Genomic DNA, 14,095 nt, shown 5'->3' with positions numbered 1-14,095 from the left:
AATCGATTGTGAAACAAAATCTAAACGACATAATAAAAAGTCAACCGCTCCACGGATTCCCAGACAGTCTCTCACACTGGTACTAGCGAGGCCTTAAGCTGTGTAACTTCTGCGATCTGACGAAAGCAGGTACATTCAGCCTAGAATGGCCATTGACATTAAATGCTTTAATCCATAGTCCTTTTTAATCGATTGTGAAACAAAATCTAAACGACATAATAAAAAGTCAACCGCACCACAGATTCCCAGACAGTCTCCCACGCTGGTACTAGCGAGGCCTTAAGCTGTGTAACTTCTGCGATCTGACGAGAGCAGGCACATTCAGCTTAGAATGGCCATTGACATTAAATGATTTAATCCATAGTCCTTTTTAATCGATTGTGAAACAAAATCTAAACATAATAAAAAGTCAACCGCACCACGGATTCCCAGACAGTCTCCCACACTGGTACTAGCGAGGCCTTAAGCTGTGTAACTTCTGCAATTTGACGAGAGCAGGCACATTCAGCTTAGAATGGCCATTAACATTAAAAGTCTTAATTCATAGTCCTATTTAATCTATTGTGAAACAAAATCTAAACAACATAATAAAAAGCCAACCGCTCCACGTATTCCCAGACAGTCTCCCACACTGGTACTAGCGAGGCCTTAAGCTGTGTAACTTCTGCGTTCTGACGAGAGCAGGCACATTCAGCTTAGAATAGGCATTGACGTTAAATGCTTTAATCCATAGTCCTATTTAATCTATTGTGAAACAAAATCTAAACGACATAATAAAAAGTCAACCGCACCACGGATTCCCAGACAGTCTCCCACACTGGTACTAGCGAGGCCTTAAGCTGTGTAACTTCGGCGATCTGACGAGAGCAGGCACATTCAGCTTAGAATGGCCATTGACATTAAAAGCCTTAATCCATAGTCCTATTTAATCTATTGTGAAACAAAATCTAAACGACATAATAAAAAGTCATCCGCACCACGGATTCCCAGACAGTCTCCCACACTGGTACTAGCGAGGCCTTAAGCTGTGTAACTTCTGCGTTCTGACGAGAGCAGGCACATTCAGCTTAGAATGGCCATTTACGTTAAATGCTTTAATCCATAGTCCTATTTAATCTATTGTGAAACAAAATCTAAACGACATAATAAAAAGTCAACCGCACCACGGATTCCCAGACAGTCTCCCACACTGGTACTAGCGAGGCCTTAAGCTGTGTAACTTCTGCGATCTGACGAGAGCAGGCACATTCAGCTTAGAATGGCCATTGACATTAAATTCTTTAATCCATAGTCCTTTTTAATCGATTGTGAAACAAAATCTAAACGACATAATAAAAAGTCAACCGCACCACGGATTCCCAGCCAGTCTCCCACACTGGTACTAGCGAGGCCTTAAGCTGTGTAACTTCTGCGACCTGATGAGAGAAGGGACATTCAGCTTAGAATGGCCATTGACATTAAATGCTTTAATCCATAGTCCTTTTTAATCGATTGTGAAACAAAATCTAAAAGACATAATAAAAAGTCAACCGCACCACGTATTCCCAAACAGTCTCCCACAATGGTACTAGCGAGGCCTTAAGCTGCGTAACTTCTGCGATCTGACGAGAGCAGGGACATTCAGCTTAGAATGGCCATTGACATTAAATGCTTTAATCCATAGTCCTTTTTAATCGATTGTGAAACAAAATCTAAACGACATAATAAAAATTCAACCGCACCACGGATTCCCAGACAGTCTCCCACACTGGTACTAGAGAGGCCTTAAGCTGTGTAACTTCTGCGATCTGACGAGAGCAGGCACATTCAGCTTAGAATGGCCATTGACATTAAATGATTTATTCCATAGTCCTTTTTAATCGATTGTGAAACAAAATCTAAACGACATAATAAAAAGGCAACCGCACCACGGATTCCCAGACAGTCTCCCACACTGGTACTAGCGAGGCCTTAAGCTGTGTAACTTCTGCAATCTGACGAGAGCAGGCACATTCAGCTTAGAATGGCCATTAACATTAAAAGCCTTAATTCATAGTCCTATTTAATCTATTGTGAAACAAAATCTAAACAACATAATAAAAAGCCAAGCGCTCCACGGATTCCCAGACAGTCTCCCACACTGGTACTAGCGAGGCCTTAAGCTGTGTAACTTCTGCGTTCCGACGCGAGCAGGCACATTCAGCTTAGAATAGCCATTGACGTTAAATGCATTAATCCATAGTCCTATTTAATCTATTGTGAAACAAAATCTAAACGACATAATAAAAAGTCAACCGCACCACGGATTCCCAGACAGTCTCCCACACTGGTACTAGCGAGGCCTTAAGCTGTGTAACTTCTGCGATCTGACGAGAGCAGGCACATTCACCTTAGAATGGCCATTGACATTAAATGCTTTAATCCATAGTCCTTTTTAATCGATTGTGAAACAAAATCTAAACGACATAATAAAAAGTCAACTGCACCACGGATTCCCAGACAGTCTCCCACACTGGTACTAGCGAGGCTTTAAGCTGTGTAACTTCTGCGATCTGACGAGAGCAGGGACATTCAGCTTAGAATGGCCATTGACATCAAATGCTTTAATCCATAGTCCTTTTTAATCGATTGTGAAACAAAATCGAAACTACATAATAAAAATTCAACCGCACCACGGATTCCCAGACAGTCTCCCACACTGGTACTAGCGAGGCCTTAAGCTGTGTAACTTCTGCGATCTGACGAGAGCTGGCACATTCAGCTTAGAATGGCCATTGACATTAAAAGTCTTAATTCATAGTCCTATTTAATCTATTGTGAAACAAAATCTAAACAACATAATAAAAAGCCAACCGCTCCACGTATTCCCAGACAGTCTCCCACACTGGTACTAGCGAGGCCTTAAGCTGTGTAACTTCTGCGTTCTGACGAGAGCAGGCACATTCAGCTTAGAATAGCCATTGACGTTAAATGCTTTAATCCATAGTCCTATTTAATCTATTGTGAAACAAAATCTAAACGACATAATAAAAAGTCAACCGCACCACGGATTCCCAGACAGTCTCCCACACTGGTACTAGCGAGGCCTTAAGCTGTGTAACTTCTGCGATCTGACGAGAGAAGGGCCATTCAGCTTAGAATGGCCATTGACATTAAATGCTTTAATCCATAGTCCTTTTTAATCGATTGTGAAACAAAATCTAAAAGACATAATAAAAAGTCAACCGCACCACGGATTCCCAAACAGTCTCCCACACTGGTACTAGCGAGGCCTTAAGCTGTGTAACTTCTGCGATCTGACGAGAGCAGGGACATTCAGCTTAGAATGGCCATTGACATTAAATGCTTTAATCCATAGTCCTTTTTAATCGATTGTGAAACAAAATCTAAACGACATAATAAAAATTCAACCGCACCACGGATTCCCAGACAGTCTCCCACACTGGTACTAGAGAGGTCTTAAGCTGTGTAACTTCTGCGATCTGACGAGAGCAGGCACATTCAGCTTAGAATGGCCATTGACATTAAATGATTTAATCCATAGTCCTTTTTAATCGATTGTGAAACAAAATCTAAACGACATAATAAAAAGTCAACCGCACCACGGATTCCCAGACAGTCTCCCACACTGGTACTAGCGAGGCCTTAAGCTGTGTAACTTCTGCAATCTGACGAGAGCAGGCACATTCAGCTTAGAATGGCCATTAACATTAAAAGCCTTAATTCATAGTCCTATTTAATCTATTGTGAAACAAAATCTAAACAACATAATAAAAAGTCAACTGCTCCACGGATTCCCAGACAGTCTCCCACACTGGTACTAGCGAGGCCTTAAGCTGTGTAACTTCTGCATTCTGACGAGAGCAGGCACATTCAGCTTAGAATAGCCATTGACATTAAATGCATTAATCCATAGTCCTATTTAATCTATTGTGAAACAAAATCTAAACGACATAATAAAAAGTCAACCGCACCACGGATTCCCAGACAGTCTCACACACTGGTACTAGCGAGGCCTTAAGCTGTGTAACTTCTGCAATCTGACGAGAGCAGGGACATTCAGCTTAGAATGGCCATTGACATCAAATGCTTTAATCCATAGTCCTTTTTAATCGATTGTGAAACAAAATCTAAACGACATAATAAAAATTCAACCGCACCACGGATTCCCAGACAGTCTCCCACACTTGTACTAGCGAGGCCTTAAGCTGTGTAACTTCTGCGATCTGACAAGAGCAGGGACATTCAGCTTAGAATGGCCATTGACATGAAATGCTTCAATCCATAGTCCTTTTTAATCGATTGTGAAACACAATCGAAACGACATAATAAAAATTCAACCGCACCACGGATTCCCAGACAGTCTCCCACACTGGTACTAGCGAGGCCTTAAGCTGTGTAACTTCTGCGATCTGACGAGAGCAGGCACATTCAGCTTAGAATGGCCATTGACATTAAATGATTTAATCCATAGTCCTTTTTAATCGATTGTGAAACAAAATCTAAACGACATAATAAAAAGTCAACCGCACCACGGATTCCCAGACAGTCTCTCACACTGGTACTAGCGAGGCCTTAAGCTGTGTAACTTCTGCGATCTGACGAAAGCAGGTACATTCAGCTTAGAATGGTGATCGACATTAAAAGCCTTAATCCATAGTCCTATTTAATCTATTGTGAAACAAAATCTAAACAACATAATAAAAAGTCAACCGCACCACGGATTCCCAGAGAGTCTCCCACACTGGTACTAGCGAGGCCTTAAGCTGTGTAACTTCTGCGATCTGACGAGAGCAGGGACATTCAGCTTAGAATGGCCATTGACATTAAATGCTTTAATCCATAGTCCTTTTTAATCGATTGTGAAACAAAATCTAAACGACATAATAAAAATTCAACCGCACCACGGATTCCCAGACAGTTTCCCACACTGGTACTAGCGAGGCCTTAAGCTGTGTAACTTCTGCGTTCTGACGAGAGCAGGCACATTCAGCTTAGAATGGCCATTGACGTTAAATGCTTTAATCCATAGTCCTATTTAATCTATTGTGAAACAAAATCTAAACGACATAATAAAAAGTCAACCGCAACACGGATTCCCAGACAGTCTCCCACACTGGTACTAGCGAGGCCTTAAGCTGTGTAACTTCTGCGATCTGACGAGAGCAGGCACATTCAGCTTAGAATGGCCATTGACATTAAATGCTTTAATCCATAGTCCTTTTTAATCGATTGTGAAACAAAATCTAAACGACATAATAAAAAGTCAACCGCACCACGGATTCCCAGACAGTCTCCCACACTGGTACTAGCGAGGCCTTAAGCTGTGTAATTTCTGCGATCTGACGAGAGCAGGGACATTCAGCTTAGAATGGCCATTGACATTAAATGCTTTAATCCATAGTCCTATTTAATCTATTGTGAAACAAAATCTAAACGACATAATAAAAAGTCAACCACACCACGGATTCCCAGACAGTCTCCCACACTGGTACTAGCGAGGATTTAAGCTGTGTAACTTCTGCGATCTGACGAGAGCAGGCACATTCAGCTTAGAATGGCCATTGACGTTAAATACTTTAATCCATAGTCCTATTTAATCTATTGTGAAACAAAATCTAAACAACATAATAAAAAGTCAACCGCACCACGGATTCCCAGACAGTCTCCCACACTGGTACTAGCGAGGCCTTAAGCTGTGTAACTTCTGCGATCTGACGAGAGCAGGGACATTCAGCTTAGAATGGCCATTGACATTAAATGCTTTAATCCATAGTCCTTTTTAATCGATTGTGAAACAAAATCTAAACGACATAATAAAAATTCAACCGCACCACGGATTCCCAGACAGTCTCCCACACTGGTACTAGCGAGGCCTTAAGCTGTGTAACTTCTGCGATCTGACGAGAGCAGGCACATTCAGCTTAGAATGGCCATTGACGTTAAATGATTTAATCCATAGTCCTTTTTAATCGATTGTGAAACAAAATCTAAACGACATAATAAAAATTCAACCGCACCACGGATTCCCAGACAGTCTCCCACACTGGTACTAGCGAGGCGTTAAGCTGTGTAACTTCTGCGATCTCCCACACTGTGTAACTTCTTTAATCCATAGTCCTTTTTAATCGATTGTGAAACAAAATCTAAACAACATAATAAAAAGTCAACCGCACCACTGATTCCCAGACAGTCTCCCACACTGGTACTAGCGAGGCCTTAAGCTGTGTAACTTCTGCGATCTGACGAGAGCAGGCACATTCAGCTTAGAATGGCGATTGACATTAAAAGCCTTAATCCATAGTCCTATTTAATCTATTGTGAAACAAAATCTAAACAACATAATAAAAAGGCAACCGCACCACGGATTCCCAGAGAGTCTCCCACACTGGTACTAGCGAGGCCTTAAGCTGTGTAACTTCTGTAATCTGACGAGAGCAGGGACATTCAGCTTAGAATGGCCATTGACATTAAATGCTTTAATCCATAGTCCTTTTTAATCGATTGTGAAACAAAATCTAAACGACATAATAAAAAGTCAACCGCACCACGGATTCCCAGACAGTCTCCCACACTGGTACTAGCGAGGCCTTAAGCTGTGTAACTTCTGCGATCTGACGAGAGCAGGCACATTCAGCTTAGAATGGCCATTGACATTAAAAGCCTTAATCCATAGTCCTATTTAATCTATTGTGAAACAAAATCTAAACAACATAATAAAAAGTCAATCGCACCACGGATTCCCAGACAGTCTCCCATACTGGTACTAGCGAGGCCTTAAGCTGTGTAACTTCTGCGATCTGACGAGAGCAGGGACATTCAGCTTAGAATGGCCATTGACATTAAATGCTTTAATCCATAGTCCTTTTTAATCGATTGTGAAACAAAATCTAAACGACATAAAAAAATTCAACCGCACCACGGATTCCAGACAGTCTCCCACACTGGTACTAGCGAGGCCTTAAGCTGTGTAACTTCTGCGATCTGACGAGAGCAGGCACATTCAGCTTAGAATGGCCATTGACATTAAATGCTTTAATCCATAGTCCTTTTTAATCGATTGTGAAACAAAATCTAAACGACATAATAAAAAGTCAACCGCACCACGGATTCCCAGACAGTCTCCCACACTGGTACTAGCGAGGCATTAAGCTGTGTAACTTCTGCGATCTAACGAGAGCAGGCACATTCAGTTTAGAATGGCCATTGACATTAAATGCTTTAATCCATAGTCCTTTTTAATCGATTGTGAAACAAAATCTAAACAACATAATAAAAAGTCAACTGCACCACTGATTCCCAGACAGTCTCCCACACTGGTACTAGCGAGGCCTTAAGCTGTGTAACTTCCTGCGATCTGACGAGAGCATGCACATTCAGCTTGGAATGGCGATTGACATTAAAAGCCTTAATCCATAGTCCTATTTAATCTATTGTGAAACAAAATCTAAACAACATAATAAAAATTCAACCGCACCACGGATTTCCCAGAGAGTCTCCCACACTGGTACTAGCGAGGCCTTAAGCTGTGTAACTTCTGCGATCTGACGAGAGCAGGCACATTCAGCTTAGAATGGCCATTGACGTTAAATGCTTTAATCCATAGTCCTATTTAATCTATTGTGAAACAAAAATCTAAACGACATAATAAAAATTCAACCGCACCACGGATTCCCAGACAGTTCCCACACTGGTACTAGCGAGGCCTTAAGCTGTGTACTTCTGCGTTCTGACGAGAGCAGGCACATTCAGCTTAGAATGGCCATTGACGTTAAATGCTTTAATCCATAGTCCTATTTAATCTATTGTGAAACAAAATCTAAACGACATAATAAAAAGTCAACCGCACACGGATTCCCAGACAGTCTCCCACACTGGTACTAGCGAGGATTTAAGCTGTGTAACTTCTGCGATCTGATGAGAGCAGGCACATTCAGCTTAGAATGGCCATTGACGTTAAATGCTTTAATCCATAGTCCTATTTAATCTATTGTGAAACAAAATCTAAACGACATAATAAAAAGTCAACCGCACCACGGATCCCAGACAGTCTCCCACACTGGTACTAGCGAGGACTTAAGCTGTGTAACTTCTGCGATCTGACGAGAGCAGGCACATTCAGCTTAGAATGGCCATTGACATTAAACGCTTTAATCCATAGTCCTTTTTAATCGATTGTGAAACAAAATCTAAACGACATAATAAAAAGTCAACCGCACCACGGATTCCCAGACAGTCTCCCACACTGGTACTAGCGAGGCCTTAAGCTGTGTAACTTCTGCGATCTGACGAGAGCAGGGACATTCAGCTTAGAATGGCCATTGACATTAAATGCTTTAATCCATAGTCCTTCTTAATAGATTGTGAAACAAAATCTAAACGACATAAAAATTCAACCGCACCACGGATTCCCAGACAGTCTCCCACACTGGTACTAGCGAGGCCTTAAGCTGTGTAACTTCTGCGATCTGACGAGAGCAGGCACATTCAGCTTAGAATGGCCATTGACGGTAAATGCTTTAATCCATAGTCCTATTTAATCTAATGTGAAACAAAATCTAAACGACATAATAAAAAGGCAACCGCACCACGGATTCCCAGACAGTCTCCCACACTGGTACTAGCGAGGCCTTAAGCTGTGTAACTTCTGCGATCTGACGAGAGCAGGCACATTCAGCTTAGAATGGCCATTGACATTAAATGCTTTAATCCATAGTCCTTTTTAATCGATTGTGAAACAAAATCTAAACGACATAATAAAGAGTCAACCGCACCACGGATTCACAGACAGTCTCCCACACTGGTACTAGCGAGGCCTTAAGGTGTGTAACTTCTGCGATCTGACGAGAGCAGGGACATTCAGCTTAGAATGGCCATTGACATTAAATGCTTTAATCCATAGTCCTTTTTAATCGATTGTGAAACAAAATCTAAACGACATAATAAAAATTCAACCGCACCACGGATTCCCAGACAGTCTCCCACACTGGTACTAGAGAGGTCTTAAGCTGTGTAACTTCTGCGATCTGACGAGAGCAGGCACATTCAGCTTAGAATGGCCATTGACATTAAATGATTTAATCCATAGTCCTTTTTAATCGATTGTGAAACAAAATCTAAACGACATAATAAAAAGTCAACCGCACCACGGATTCCCAGACAGTCTCCCACACTGGTACTAGCGAGGCCTTAAGCTGTGTAACTTCTGCAATCTGACGAGAGCAGGCACATTCAGCTTAGAATAGCCATTGACATTAAATGCATTAATCCATAGTCCTATTTAATCTATTGTGAAACAAAATCTAAACGACATAATAAAAAGTCAACCGCACCACGGATTCCCAGACAGTCTCACACACTGGTACTAGCGAGGCCTTAAGCTGTGTAACTTCTGCGATCTGACGAGAGCAGGGACATTCAGCTTAGAATGGCCATTGACATCAAATGCTTTAATCCATAGTCCTTTTTAATCGATTGTGAAACAAAATCTAAACGACATAATAAAAATTCAACCGCACCACGGATTCCCAGACAGTCTCCCACACTTGTACTAGCGAGGCCTTAAGCTGTGTAACTTCTGCGATCTGACAAGAGCAGGGACATTCAGCTTAGAATGGCCATTGACATGAAATGCTTCAATCCATAGTCCTTTTTAATCGATTGTGAAACACAATCGAAACGACATAATAAAAATTCAACCGCACCACGGATTCCCAGACAGTCTCCCACACTGGTACTAGCGAGGCCTTAAGCTGTGTAACTTCTGCGATCTGACGAGAGCAGGCACATTCAGCTTAGAATGGCCATTGACATTAAATGATTTAATCCATAGTCCTTTTTAATCGATTGTGAAACAAAATCTAAACGACATAATAAAAAGTCAACCGCACCACGGATTCCCAGACAGTCTCTCACACTGGTACTAGCGAGGCCTTAAGCTGTGTAACTTCTGCGATCTGACGAAAGCAGGTACATTCAGCCTAGAATGGCCATTGACATTAAATGCTTTAATCCATAGTCCTTTTTAATCGATTGTGAAACAAAATCTAAACGACATAATAAAAAGTCAACCGCACCACAGATTCCCAGACAGTCTCCCACGCTGGTACTAGCGAGGCCTTAAGCTGTGTAACTTCTGCGATCTGACGAGAGCAGGCACATTCAGCTTAGAATGGTGATTGACATTAAAAGCCTTAATCCATAGTCCTATTTAATCTATTGTGAAACAAAATCTAAACAACATAATAAAAAGTCAACCGCACCACGGATTCCCAGAGAGTCTCCCACACTGGTACTAGCGAGGCCTTAAGCTGTGTAACTTCTGCGATCTGACGAGAGCAGGGACATTCAGCTTAGAATGGCCATTGACATTAAATGCTTTAATCCATAGTCCTTTTTAATCGATTGTGAAACAAAATCTAAACGACATAATAAAAATTCAACCGCACCACGGATTCCCAGACAGTTTCCCACACTGGTACTAGCGAGGCCTTAAGCTGTGTAACTTCTGCGTTCTGACAAGAGCAGGCACATTCAGCTTAGAATGGCCATTGACGTTAAATGCTTTAATCCATAGTCCTATTTAATCTATTGTGAAACAAAATCTAAACGACATAATAAAAAGTCAACCACACCACGGATTCCCAGACAGTCTCCCACACTGGTACTAGCGAGGATTTAAGCTGTGTAACTTCTGCGATCTGACGAGAGCAGGCACATTCAGCTTAGAATGGCCATTGACGTTAAATACTTTAATCCATAGTCCTATTTAATCTATTGTGAAACAAAATCTAAACAACATAATAAAAAGTCAACCGCACCACGGATTCCCAGACAGTCTCCCACACTGGTACTAGCGAGGCCTTAAGCTGTGTAACTTCTGCGATCTGACGAGAGCAGGGACATTCAGCTTAGAATGGCCATTGACATTAAATGCTTTAATCCATAGTCCTTTTTAATCGATTGTGAAACAAAATCTAAACGACATAATAAAAATTCAACCGCACCACGGATTCCCAGACAGTCTCCCACACTGGTACTAGCGAGGCCTTAAGCTGTGTAACTTCTGCGATCTGACGAGAGCAGGCACATTCAGCTTAGAATGGCCATTGACGTTAAATGATTTAATCCATAGTCCTTTTTAATCGATTGTGAAACAAAATCTAAACGACATAATAAAAATTCAACCGCACCACGGATTCCCAGACAGTCTCCCACACTGGTACTAGCGAGGCGTTAAGCTGTGTAACTTCTGCGATCTCCCACACTGTGTAACTTCTTTAATCCATAGTCCTTTTTAATCGATTGTGAAACAAAATCTAAACGACATAATAAAAAGTCAACCGCACCATGGATTCCCAGACAGTCTCCCACACTGGTACTAGCGAGGCCTTAAGCTGTGTAACTTCTGCATTCTGACGAGAGCAGGCACATTCAGCTTAGAATGGCCATTAACATTAAAAGCCTTAATTCATAGTCCTATTTAATCTATTGTGAAACAAAATCTAAACAACATAATAAAAGCCAACCGCTCCACGGATTCCCAGACAGTCTCCCACACTGGTACTAGCGAGGCCTTAAGCTGTGTAACTTCTGCGTTCTGACGAGAGCAGGCACATTCAGCTTAGAATAGCCATTGACATTAAATGCTTTAATCCATAGTCCTATTTAATCTATTGTGAAACAAAATCTAAACGACATAATAAAAAGTCAACCGCACCACGGATTCCCAGACAGTCTCCCACACTGGTACTAGCGAGGCCTTAAGCTGTGTAACTTCTGCGATCTGACGAAAGCAGGTACATTCAGCCTAGAATGGCCATTGACATTAAATGCTTTAATCCATAGTCCTTTTTAATCGATTGTGAAACAAAATCTAAACGACATAATAAAAAGTCAACTGCACCACGGATTCCCAGACAGTCTCCCACACTGGTACTAGCGAGGCCTTAAGCTGTGTAACTTCTGCGATCTGACGAGAGCAGGGACATTCAGCTTAGAATGGCCATTGACATTAAATGCTTTAATCCATAGTCCTTTTTAATCGATTGTGAAACAAAATCTAAACGACATAATAAAAATTCAACCGCACCACGGATTCCCAGACAGTCTCCCACACTGGTACTAGCGAGGCGTTAAGCTGTGTAACTTCTGCGATCCAACGAGAGCAGGCACATTCAGCTTTGAATGGCCATTGACATTAAATGCTTTAATCCATAGTCCTTTTTAATCGATTGTGAAACAAAATCTAAACAACATAATAAAAAGTCAACCGCACCACTGATTCCCAGACAGTCTCCCACACTGGTACTAGCAAGGCCTTAAGCTGTGTAACTTCTGCGATCTGACGAGAGCAGGCACATTCAGCTTAGAATGGCGATTGACATTAAAAGCCTTAATCCATAGTCATATTTAATCTATTGTGAAACAAAATCTAAACGACATAATAAAAAGTCAACCGCACCACGGATTCCCAGACAGTCTCCCACACTGGTACTAGCGAGGATTTAAGCTGTGTAACTTCTGCGATCTGACGAGAGCAGGCACATTCAGCTTAGAATGGCCATTGACGTTAAAAGCCTTAATCCATAGTCCTATTTAATCTATTGTGAAACAAAATCTAAACGACATAATAAAAAGTCAACCGCACCACGGATTCCCAGACAGTCTCCCACACTGGTACCAGCGAGGATTTAAGCTGTGTAACTTCTGCGATCTGACGAGAGCAGGCACATTCAGCTTAGAATGGCCATTGACATTAAATGTTTTAATCCATAGTCCTTTTTAATCGATTGTGAAACAAAATCTAAACGACATAATAAAAATTCAACCGCACCACGGATTCCCAGACAGTCTCCCACACTGGTACTAGCGAGGCCTTAAGCTGTGTAACTTCTGCGATCTGACGAGAGCAGGCACATTCAGCTTAGAATGGCCATTGACGTTAAATGATTTAATCCATAGTCCTTTTTAATCGATTGTGAAACAAAATCTAAACGACATAATAAAAAGTCAACCGCACCACGGATTCCCAGACAGTCTCCCACCCTGGTACTAGCGAGGCCTTAAGCTGTGTAACTTATGCGATCTGACGAGAGCAGGCACATTCAGCTTAGAATGGCCATTGACATTAAATGCTTTAATCCATAGTCCTTTTTAATCGATTGTGAAACAAAATCTAAACGACATAATAAAAAGTCAACCGCACCACGGATTCCCAGACAGTCTCCCACACTGGTACTAGCGAGGATTTAAGCTGTGTAACTTCTGCGATCTGACGAGAGCAGGCACATTCAGCTTAGAATGGCCATTGACGTTAAAAGCCTTAATCCATAGTCCTATTTAATCTATTGTGAAACAAAATCTAAACGACATAATAAAAAGTCAACCGCACCACGGATTCCCAGACAGTCTCCCACACTGGTACCAGCGAGGATTTAAGCTGTGTAACTTCTGCGATCTGACGAGAGCAGGCACATTCAGCTTAGAATGGCCATTGACATTAAATGTTTTAATCCATAGTCCTTTTTAATCGATTGTGAAACAAAATCTAAACGACATAATAAAAATTCAACCGCACCACGGATTCCCAGACAGTCTCCCACACTGGTACTAGCGAGGCCTTAAGCTGTGTAACTTCTGCGATCTGACGAGAGCAGGCACATTCAGCTTAGAATGGCCATTGACGTTAAATGATTTAATCCATAGTCCTTTTTAATCGATTGTGAAACAAAATCTAAACGACATAATAAAAAGTCAACCGCACCACGGATTCCCAGACAGTCTCCCACCCTGGTACTAGCGAGGCCTTAAGCTGTGTAACTTATGCGATCTGACGAGAGCAGGCACATTCAGCTTAGAATGGCCATTGACATTAAATGCTTTAATCCATAGTCCTTTTTAATCGATTGTGAAACAAAATCTAAACGACATAATAAAAAGTCAACCGCACCACGGATTCCCAGACAGTCTCCCACACTGGAACTAGCGAGGCCTTAAGCTGTGTAACTTCTGCGATCTGACGAGAGCAGGCACATTCAGCTTAGAATGGCCATTGACGTTAAATGATTTAATCCATAGTCCTTTTTAATCGATTGTGAAACAAAATCTAAACAAC

At 41.6% G+C, this 14,095-nt stretch overlaps 65 pseudogenes; all 65 read right to left on the bottom strand.

Annotated features, from left to right (window-relative positions):
• Window positions 1–38: 38 nt before the first annotated feature.
• On the bottom strand, window positions 39–157 carry LOC142670205 (5S ribosomal RNA; annotated as a pseudogene).
• A 67-nt stretch (window positions 158–224) lies between these two features.
• LOC142670518 (5S ribosomal RNA) lies at window positions 225–343 on the bottom strand (annotated as a pseudogene).
• Window positions 344–407: 64 nt separating this feature from the next.
• On the bottom strand, window positions 408–526 carry LOC142670177 (5S ribosomal RNA; annotated as a pseudogene).
• A 67-nt stretch (window positions 527–593) lies between these two features.
• Window positions 594–712, bottom strand: LOC142670024 (5S ribosomal RNA; annotated as a pseudogene).
• Window positions 713–779: 67 nt separating this feature from the next.
• Window positions 780–898, bottom strand: LOC142669221 (5S ribosomal RNA; annotated as a pseudogene).
• Window positions 899–965: 67 nt separating this feature from the next.
• LOC142669663 (5S ribosomal RNA) lies at window positions 966–1,084 on the bottom strand (annotated as a pseudogene).
• Window positions 1,085–1,151: 67 nt separating this feature from the next.
• LOC142670307 (5S ribosomal RNA) lies at window positions 1,152–1,270 on the bottom strand (annotated as a pseudogene).
• A 67-nt stretch (window positions 1,271–1,337) lies between these two features.
• Window positions 1,338–1,456, bottom strand: LOC142670242 (5S ribosomal RNA; annotated as a pseudogene).
• A 67-nt stretch (window positions 1,457–1,523) lies between these two features.
• On the bottom strand, window positions 1,524–1,642 carry LOC142670377 (5S ribosomal RNA; annotated as a pseudogene).
• A 67-nt stretch (window positions 1,643–1,709) lies between these two features.
• Window positions 1,710–1,828, bottom strand: LOC142669566 (5S ribosomal RNA; annotated as a pseudogene).
• A 67-nt stretch (window positions 1,829–1,895) lies between these two features.
• On the bottom strand, window positions 1,896–2,014 carry LOC142669878 (5S ribosomal RNA; annotated as a pseudogene).
• A 253-nt stretch (window positions 2,015–2,267) lies between these two features.
• LOC142669247 (5S ribosomal RNA) lies at window positions 2,268–2,386 on the bottom strand (annotated as a pseudogene).
• A 67-nt stretch (window positions 2,387–2,453) lies between these two features.
• On the bottom strand, window positions 2,454–2,572 carry LOC142669587 (5S ribosomal RNA; annotated as a pseudogene).
• Window positions 2,573–2,639: 67 nt separating this feature from the next.
• LOC142669819 (5S ribosomal RNA) lies at window positions 2,640–2,758 on the bottom strand (annotated as a pseudogene).
• A 67-nt stretch (window positions 2,759–2,825) lies between these two features.
• LOC142669190 (5S ribosomal RNA) lies at window positions 2,826–2,944 on the bottom strand (annotated as a pseudogene).
• Window positions 2,945–3,011: 67 nt separating this feature from the next.
• LOC142670252 (5S ribosomal RNA) lies at window positions 3,012–3,130 on the bottom strand (annotated as a pseudogene).
• Window positions 3,131–3,197: 67 nt separating this feature from the next.
• LOC142670564 (5S ribosomal RNA) lies at window positions 3,198–3,316 on the bottom strand (annotated as a pseudogene).
• A 67-nt stretch (window positions 3,317–3,383) lies between these two features.
• LOC142669965 (5S ribosomal RNA) lies at window positions 3,384–3,502 on the bottom strand (annotated as a pseudogene).
• Window positions 3,503–3,569: 67 nt separating this feature from the next.
• Window positions 3,570–3,688, bottom strand: LOC142669435 (5S ribosomal RNA; annotated as a pseudogene).
• Window positions 3,689–3,755: 67 nt separating this feature from the next.
• LOC142669771 (5S ribosomal RNA) lies at window positions 3,756–3,874 on the bottom strand (annotated as a pseudogene).
• Window positions 3,875–3,941: 67 nt separating this feature from the next.
• Window positions 3,942–4,060, bottom strand: LOC142670196 (5S ribosomal RNA; annotated as a pseudogene).
• Window positions 4,061–4,313: 253 nt separating this feature from the next.
• On the bottom strand, window positions 4,314–4,432 carry LOC142669134 (5S ribosomal RNA; annotated as a pseudogene).
• A 67-nt stretch (window positions 4,433–4,499) lies between these two features.
• LOC142669991 (5S ribosomal RNA) lies at window positions 4,500–4,618 on the bottom strand (annotated as a pseudogene).
• Window positions 4,619–4,685: 67 nt separating this feature from the next.
• On the bottom strand, window positions 4,686–4,804 carry LOC142670496 (5S ribosomal RNA; annotated as a pseudogene).
• A 67-nt stretch (window positions 4,805–4,871) lies between these two features.
• LOC142669257 (5S ribosomal RNA) lies at window positions 4,872–4,990 on the bottom strand (annotated as a pseudogene).
• A 67-nt stretch (window positions 4,991–5,057) lies between these two features.
• LOC142669537 (5S ribosomal RNA) lies at window positions 5,058–5,176 on the bottom strand (annotated as a pseudogene).
• A 67-nt stretch (window positions 5,177–5,243) lies between these two features.
• On the bottom strand, window positions 5,244–5,362 carry LOC142670395 (5S ribosomal RNA; annotated as a pseudogene).
• Window positions 5,363–5,429: 67 nt separating this feature from the next.
• Window positions 5,430–5,548, bottom strand: LOC142670216 (5S ribosomal RNA; annotated as a pseudogene).
• A 67-nt stretch (window positions 5,549–5,615) lies between these two features.
• Window positions 5,616–5,734, bottom strand: LOC142670479 (5S ribosomal RNA; annotated as a pseudogene).
• Window positions 5,735–5,801: 67 nt separating this feature from the next.
• LOC142669133 (5S ribosomal RNA) lies at window positions 5,802–5,920 on the bottom strand (annotated as a pseudogene).
• A 223-nt stretch (window positions 5,921–6,143) lies between these two features.
• Window positions 6,144–6,262, bottom strand: LOC142670350 (5S ribosomal RNA; annotated as a pseudogene).
• Window positions 6,263–6,329: 67 nt separating this feature from the next.
• LOC142670265 (5S ribosomal RNA) lies at window positions 6,330–6,448 on the bottom strand (annotated as a pseudogene).
• Window positions 6,449–6,515: 67 nt separating this feature from the next.
• LOC142670306 (5S ribosomal RNA) lies at window positions 6,516–6,634 on the bottom strand (annotated as a pseudogene).
• A 67-nt stretch (window positions 6,635–6,701) lies between these two features.
• LOC142670384 (5S ribosomal RNA) lies at window positions 6,702–6,820 on the bottom strand (annotated as a pseudogene).
• Window positions 6,821–6,886: 66 nt separating this feature from the next.
• On the bottom strand, window positions 6,887–7,004 carry LOC142670270 (5S ribosomal RNA; annotated as a pseudogene).
• Window positions 7,005–7,071: 67 nt separating this feature from the next.
• Window positions 7,072–7,190, bottom strand: LOC142670137 (5S ribosomal RNA; annotated as a pseudogene).
• A 254-nt stretch (window positions 7,191–7,444) lies between these two features.
• LOC142669853 (5S ribosomal RNA) lies at window positions 7,445–7,564 on the bottom strand (annotated as a pseudogene).
• Window positions 7,565–8,001: 437 nt separating this feature from the next.
• On the bottom strand, window positions 8,002–8,119 carry LOC142670166 (5S ribosomal RNA; annotated as a pseudogene).
• Window positions 8,120–8,186: 67 nt separating this feature from the next.
• LOC142670477 (5S ribosomal RNA) lies at window positions 8,187–8,305 on the bottom strand (annotated as a pseudogene).
• A 64-nt stretch (window positions 8,306–8,369) lies between these two features.
• Window positions 8,370–8,488, bottom strand: LOC142669132 (5S ribosomal RNA; annotated as a pseudogene).
• A 67-nt stretch (window positions 8,489–8,555) lies between these two features.
• LOC142670628 (5S ribosomal RNA) lies at window positions 8,556–8,674 on the bottom strand (annotated as a pseudogene).
• A 67-nt stretch (window positions 8,675–8,741) lies between these two features.
• Window positions 8,742–8,860, bottom strand: LOC142669969 (5S ribosomal RNA; annotated as a pseudogene).
• A 67-nt stretch (window positions 8,861–8,927) lies between these two features.
• LOC142669964 (5S ribosomal RNA) lies at window positions 8,928–9,046 on the bottom strand (annotated as a pseudogene).
• Window positions 9,047–9,113: 67 nt separating this feature from the next.
• Window positions 9,114–9,232, bottom strand: LOC142669457 (5S ribosomal RNA; annotated as a pseudogene).
• Window positions 9,233–9,299: 67 nt separating this feature from the next.
• Window positions 9,300–9,418, bottom strand: LOC142669754 (5S ribosomal RNA; annotated as a pseudogene).
• Window positions 9,419–9,671: 253 nt separating this feature from the next.
• On the bottom strand, window positions 9,672–9,790 carry LOC142669131 (5S ribosomal RNA; annotated as a pseudogene).
• A 67-nt stretch (window positions 9,791–9,857) lies between these two features.
• LOC142669877 (5S ribosomal RNA) lies at window positions 9,858–9,976 on the bottom strand (annotated as a pseudogene).
• Window positions 9,977–10,043: 67 nt separating this feature from the next.
• On the bottom strand, window positions 10,044–10,162 carry LOC142670635 (5S ribosomal RNA; annotated as a pseudogene).
• Window positions 10,163–10,229: 67 nt separating this feature from the next.
• LOC142670494 (5S ribosomal RNA) lies at window positions 10,230–10,348 on the bottom strand (annotated as a pseudogene).
• Window positions 10,349–10,415: 67 nt separating this feature from the next.
• LOC142669960 (5S ribosomal RNA) lies at window positions 10,416–10,534 on the bottom strand (annotated as a pseudogene).
• A 67-nt stretch (window positions 10,535–10,601) lies between these two features.
• LOC142670215 (5S ribosomal RNA) lies at window positions 10,602–10,720 on the bottom strand (annotated as a pseudogene).
• Window positions 10,721–10,787: 67 nt separating this feature from the next.
• LOC142670476 (5S ribosomal RNA) lies at window positions 10,788–10,906 on the bottom strand (annotated as a pseudogene).
• A 67-nt stretch (window positions 10,907–10,973) lies between these two features.
• On the bottom strand, window positions 10,974–11,092 carry LOC142669130 (5S ribosomal RNA; annotated as a pseudogene).
• A 223-nt stretch (window positions 11,093–11,315) lies between these two features.
• LOC142669946 (5S ribosomal RNA) lies at window positions 11,316–11,434 on the bottom strand (annotated as a pseudogene).
• Window positions 11,435–11,500: 66 nt separating this feature from the next.
• LOC142669316 (5S ribosomal RNA) lies at window positions 11,501–11,619 on the bottom strand (annotated as a pseudogene).
• Window positions 11,620–11,686: 67 nt separating this feature from the next.
• On the bottom strand, window positions 11,687–11,805 carry LOC142670643 (5S ribosomal RNA; annotated as a pseudogene).
• A 67-nt stretch (window positions 11,806–11,872) lies between these two features.
• On the bottom strand, window positions 11,873–11,991 carry LOC142670502 (5S ribosomal RNA; annotated as a pseudogene).
• Window positions 11,992–12,244: 253 nt separating this feature from the next.
• Window positions 12,245–12,363, bottom strand: LOC142670534 (5S ribosomal RNA; annotated as a pseudogene).
• A 67-nt stretch (window positions 12,364–12,430) lies between these two features.
• LOC142670011 (5S ribosomal RNA) lies at window positions 12,431–12,549 on the bottom strand (annotated as a pseudogene).
• Window positions 12,550–12,802: 253 nt separating this feature from the next.
• LOC142669127 (5S ribosomal RNA) lies at window positions 12,803–12,921 on the bottom strand (annotated as a pseudogene).
• Window positions 12,922–12,988: 67 nt separating this feature from the next.
• Window positions 12,989–13,107, bottom strand: LOC142670569 (5S ribosomal RNA; annotated as a pseudogene).
• A 67-nt stretch (window positions 13,108–13,174) lies between these two features.
• On the bottom strand, window positions 13,175–13,293 carry LOC142670009 (5S ribosomal RNA; annotated as a pseudogene).
• A 253-nt stretch (window positions 13,294–13,546) lies between these two features.
• On the bottom strand, window positions 13,547–13,665 carry LOC142669126 (5S ribosomal RNA; annotated as a pseudogene).
• Window positions 13,666–13,732: 67 nt separating this feature from the next.
• Window positions 13,733–13,851, bottom strand: LOC142670568 (5S ribosomal RNA; annotated as a pseudogene).
• A 67-nt stretch (window positions 13,852–13,918) lies between these two features.
• LOC142669293 (5S ribosomal RNA) lies at window positions 13,919–14,037 on the bottom strand (annotated as a pseudogene).
• Window positions 14,038–14,095: the final 58 nt, after the last annotated feature.

The sequence above is a fragment of the Rhinoderma darwinii genome (assembly GCF_050947455.1).
Source record: "Rhinoderma darwinii isolate aRhiDar2 chromosome 1 unlocalized genomic scaffold, aRhiDar2.hap1 SUPER_1_unloc_15, whole genome shotgun sequence".
Taxonomy (NCBI): domain Eukaryota; kingdom Metazoa; phylum Chordata; class Amphibia; order Anura; family Rhinodermatidae; genus Rhinoderma; species Rhinoderma darwinii.
This window is presented reverse-complemented; position numbering and strand designations above follow the sequence as displayed.